This window comes from Martes martes (assembly GCF_963455335.1).
Source record: "Martes martes genome assembly, chromosome: 6".
Taxonomy (NCBI): Eukaryota; Metazoa; Chordata; class Mammalia; order Carnivora; family Mustelidae; genus Martes; species Martes martes.
In genome coordinates this window covers 8694771-8700299 of record NC_137893.1, presented here as the reverse complement: position 1 = coordinate 8700299, position 5529 = coordinate 8694771, and positions in this window count along the sequence as shown.

The window sequence follows — 5529 nt, the reverse complement described above, 5'->3', positions numbered from 1 at the left end:
TAACGGCTGATAGGCTGCTGGTTTTCTCAGTTACTGTGGTTCTAAGTCTGTTGGTTTTCATGGTTATCAACGAACTGGGAAGAAGGAGATGTGAATTGAAGGGCAAGTTAGAATGCCACAAGGTTTAGTGTTTTTACTGAGGTTCAGCCATTTTTCTTGAATAAATGTTCTTCATTGTCATAAGTTTTTGGTTAATTTCCAGAGTTCTTAAATGTTGATTTTTGACAATTCTTGCCTGTGTTCTCCTTGCCCTTATGAAGGAGCAGATTTCCAGTGGTCTCCACCATTCCAGAAGTGTTTCTTCCATAAACAGTAATCTCTGTACTGTGCTGTAATATAATGATGTATTCAGGGCATGCTGAGGAACATTCAACTTTGGCTCCAGAATGCTGTGCTTTTGGAGCTATCCCTTTTTCCCCTTTTTCTTATAAAAGTCAGCCTATGGGTCTTCTCAGAGTAGTCCCTCTTTCCTTGTTAATATGCTACTTCCAATATGCTGTGGAGTTAATAATCAAATAGCTGAATTGGTTAGCAATATTTTAAAGTAGCTTTGGATGGTCCACTGCAATGTGTGTGGACTTTGTGACATAGTGACTGCATACAGATCATTTTGGCTTTTTTTCTCCTATGTTTTAAAAATGAGGTTTCTAGATATCTGAATTTGGAAGTGAGTAAGTGCTGTCCACATCATGGGAGAGGGCAGTCCCACAGCACTCCCTGCTGAGTCAGATTACAGCTATAGTAGTCTCCCTAATTCTGGGAAATAGGTTTAAGATGATGCTGAACAGATCTCTATCTGTTTCAAGGTAACAGTAACTAGGATGGAGGGTGAGGAAACTCTGAAACTACGCCATATGAGGAATAATTGGGAAGAGTGGTGATACTTCATTCCAAGAAGAGAAACTCAGAAGAAAGGAAAAACTTATTGGAATGTAGGAGGACGCTGATATGCAAGAAAATCATTCTGTTTTCTTGCATCATACTTCTACCAAATGGCATGATTATGACAAAAAAGCATAGACTATAATGGGACATTCTATCTCAGAAGAAGATACATTTCTAAAAATGAGAAATATCCAACAATATAATTGACTAAGCATTTATTTACTACAGCCTGGGCCTGGGAGGACAAAATTAAATAAGATAGAATTGGTATTCTAGAGCTTCTCATAAAGTGAAAGCCCCATACTTAGTGATTAAACGAGGACTAAATGATCATCAAACATACTGTATTGGATAGAGGACTGGGGTATATGACAGCTAAGGTCTGTTCTGAAATTACCATTTTCAGGGTCTGAGATACAGGGTGGAGTCCACTGGCATCCCTACAGAGCTGGCAGATGAGTTTAGGGAAAGATAAAATATTCAGTGTGAGTCTAGAGTCTCCAAGGAATACAATGTATGTTTGAACTCTGTCTCCCAATGTCTCTTCATGGTTACCAAGTGAAGCTGGAGGCAAGTTAACTTTACCTTAGAGTTTTACTGACACCTAGTGGTAAGTGTGGATATCAATATAATCTAAAATGTCTGAAGACAATATATACAGTAGCACAAATAAAAATGCTTCATACTTACAACAATTATAAATGCATTTAGTGAGAAAAAGTCATTCATGCTTTGAACTCTCTTCCTGAAACGACTTAAAACTGTTTAAATATTATTGTCAAGATATTTTTGTCCTAAAGTTTCAAACTCTAGTATCTTCATAGATTTTATTTATAAGCAAACTTAGTGTCGTTACTGTTTCTTCTAAGTCACATATTTCAGTTATTACTATTTTTATGGTTTATAAAAAACACAAAATATCATCTAAGCTATCAATGTACCAAATTTTAATTACAAGTCTATTAAAGTTCATATCACTAAACTACAAAGGTAAATATCCTCCAATTCAAAGGGAGAATTACAGGCACCAATCCAATATTATTAACAGTATTTTTCACTGTAGTGACAACTGATTTGTAACATTCTTGACAAGCCAGGCGAGGGCTGGTTCTGGTTAAATCCGGGAATTATTGCTAAGACACAATAGGTACTAATTGGTCTGTGGGGAAATTAAACCCATTGGGCCTCTCCAGAATGCCTCTATGCTAAATAAATTGAGATACATGGCTACCTAAAATCAATAACCTATTGACCTATAGAATATATATATATATATAATTTTTCTGTAATTCACCTGTAAACAAACTAGAAATGTGCCAAGTTTTTCATAGTAAGTGAAGCATTAGAAAATTAAAATTACAGATTTTAAAATGTAGCTGTTGTGGTTGATATATTTTAACAACATGATAAGAAAATGGAAGTCTTCTATGATAGAAGTGGGTCTCATTAACATTTTAATAGTTATGGTACCATCACATTTTGATATGATACAAAAATGCCACTTGTCCCATCCCTGTTATAACTTTCAAAGGAATAGTAGTCTCCAAGTATGTTTTCCTTCTGCAGATCTTCCAACCTCCCACATTCAAAAATAAAACACAACTGATAAGCTGGTTCTGTTTCCTAATTACAAAGGCAAACCACCTTATGCATGGAGAGAGTGAGCCCAGGCTTGGCTCTGGTGTCTGAGCTTCTAGTCACCACCCTGAGCTGCTCTGAGTGACTTTCCAGGCTGTCCAACATCCCTCAGCTCAGAAGTCAGGATGGCTTGCACGTGGTGATGCCTACCCTAGAGAAAATTACTTTGACCTCCCTGACCTATTTTAGTGATATGGGAATTCATCACTATCAGGGCTGACCATCTCTACAAATTTATTATGTAACATGCATTTTATTACTATTTAGCTTCCGTAAGCTTAGTGTTAGTAGGAACAATGGACAGTAATAGAACTCATGAGAATAGTATTAGCAAGTGTAGGCAAAGTCAGTTTAAAGTTTCCATTCAATATTGTTTCTCCAGGTAATAAATAACCTGCTTCTCTACGTTTTCTCACAGGGAAGTGACCTAACCACTATTTCTTTTTTTAAAGATTTATTAACTTATTTTGAGAGAGAGTAGGAGAGAGAAAGAGCACAAGCGCGAGGGCCAGAGGGAGAGAGAGAGAATCTGAAGCAGACTCCCCGCTGAGGGTGGAGATGAACTCGGGGCTCCATCTCAAGACCCTGAGATCATGACCTCAACTGAAACCAAGACTCGGACGCTTCACTGACTGTGCCACTCAGGCGCCCCAGACCTAACCACTTAATCATTTTTGTTTCTCTCTACCATTGACTAGGATGGCATTAAGCTTAACCAATTTCAGTATGGAGTCTACAGATTTCCATATATTTAATAAATTGAATTAATTCGTGGAATTATCGAGCACAGGTCTGGATGTTTAGCTGAACATCTGCTAAAAGTTTAATGGACTCGGCTATTGTAGAAGAGGATTAGAATTGTAGAAGATAATCAACCTCTAATCCATTTTGGAAGCATTTTTAAAATTGGAGGTATTTTAAAACAATAACAATAGTGATTCACAGTGACCCCAATTTAAAAAATGTCTTGCTCTTTTTTTTTTTTAAGATTTTATTTATTTATTTGACAGAGATCACAAGTAGGCAGAGAGGCAGGCAGAGAGAGAGGGGGAAGCAGGCTCCCTGCTGAGCGGAGAGCCCGATGCAGGGCTCAATCCCAGGACCCTGGATCATGACCCGAGCCGAAGGCAGAGGTTTAACCCACTGAACCACCCAGGCGCCCCTGTCTTGCTCTTCTTGCCAAAATTAAAATCTTGTATGTGTGAGGATGCTCATAAAGACTTTAACAACATGGAATAACTAGCAATGATAACAGGTGTGATTCCAATTTTTAAAATGCTACTAATGCAATAAGTTACTTAAAGTTATTCTTCATACCTCACAAGGGCCCAAGGTTGTTTACAGGATAGTACAGTGGATTTGAAGGACGAAGACTTGGGTCCCAGCTTTCATCCCATCACTTACTAGGCTTGTGACTTATGGCGAATCACTTAAAATCCCTGAGCTGCTGTTTCCTCATTTACACCCCAACTTCATTTAGTTCCACCGCGAGGCTGGTCCGCGCAGTGCTGGTCTCCCACATGGTGCCCAGCACACGGCAGGCATGCGGTTAACGTCTGCCGGCTGACCTAACAAGACCGGCTGACAAGGAAAATAAAAATATTATCATGCATACCTCCGAAGGGTTGCTATGAGGTTAAAATGATAAAGTGGCATAACATATGGGAAAATGGTTTCAGAACTACATAATGCTGTAGGTAACATGGTGTGTTTCTTTTTAAAAGCAGAGGAAGAAGTTCTTCATTTTTAAAATGTGGATACATTTTTGGTACTGTACTTAAAAAGAAATCAAGATAAATGTGTTAATAACTGCCAGTTATTTCAAATCACTACAGCTTATAAATCTACAACTATTCTGAGAAAAATAGGTTTTATCTATCTAAAACTTGAGAGGACTTCAATGATTGCTTAAGATTAATATGACTTTAGAGATAAAATATTAGTGATTGGAGCACGTAGGTGGCTCAGTTGGTTAAGCCACTGCCTTCGGCTTGGGTTGTGATCCCAGGGTCCTAGGATCAAGCCCCCAGTCAGGTTTCTGGCTCAGCAGGGAAGTCTGCTTCTCTCCTCCCCCTGCTCATGCTCTTTCTCGCTCAGTCTCTTTAAAATAAATAAATATAAAATCTTTTTAAAAATCTGTGATTTTTTTTTAAGATTTTATTTATTTATTTGACAGAGATCACAAGTAGGCAGAGAGACAGGGAGAGAGAGAGAGAGGAGGAAGCAGGCTCCCCGCTGAGCAGAGAGCCAGACGCGGGGCTCGATCCCAAGACCCTGAGATCATGACCTGAGCCGAAGGCAGAGGCTCAAACCACTGAGCCACCCAGGCACCCCAAATTTTCAACAGCACAGATAAACTCTTCAGACAAGTTCGGGTTAAAAAGTCACATGTGAGTTCCGTATATCACAGTCATAATATGTAATAGCTTACCGTATTTTAAAAAGAGATTTATATGTACTAATGTTTAAGGTCTAAGATAGACTGTTAGCTGAAAAATGTAAACTATACATTTATATGTACATAAAGAAAAAGGAACCTGTATATCTTCTAATGTTCAGACATATATGTATATGAATATCTTGATAAAGGCCTAGAAGGTACAGACCTAATTATGACAATGATAACAATGATTACCGTTGAGGAGGGGAGGGGAACTGCCTAAGGGCAAGTAGAGACTTCAGCTTTACTGGTGTGGTTTGAAATGTTTTAACAGCAGGAATGTGAGAAAACAGACAAGAGCCTATGACCAATTCATAGAATCCCTGGGGCCTTACTTGAATATTGACGACAGAAGGGGTAGCGATCTATTTAGTCTCACACAGATAAGGGTTTATGTGTTGGTCCTTGCAAGGAGGGAGCACTAAAGCTTTCAGTGATGTGACATTTAGGTATTTTTTCATGGGGTAGGTAGAATAGTTTTCCTGTAGAGCAGAAAGTCTCAGTGGCTGACAGCACCGATATCTAACATTAAACATGATACTAAAAAACCGAAAAAACCACAAAAT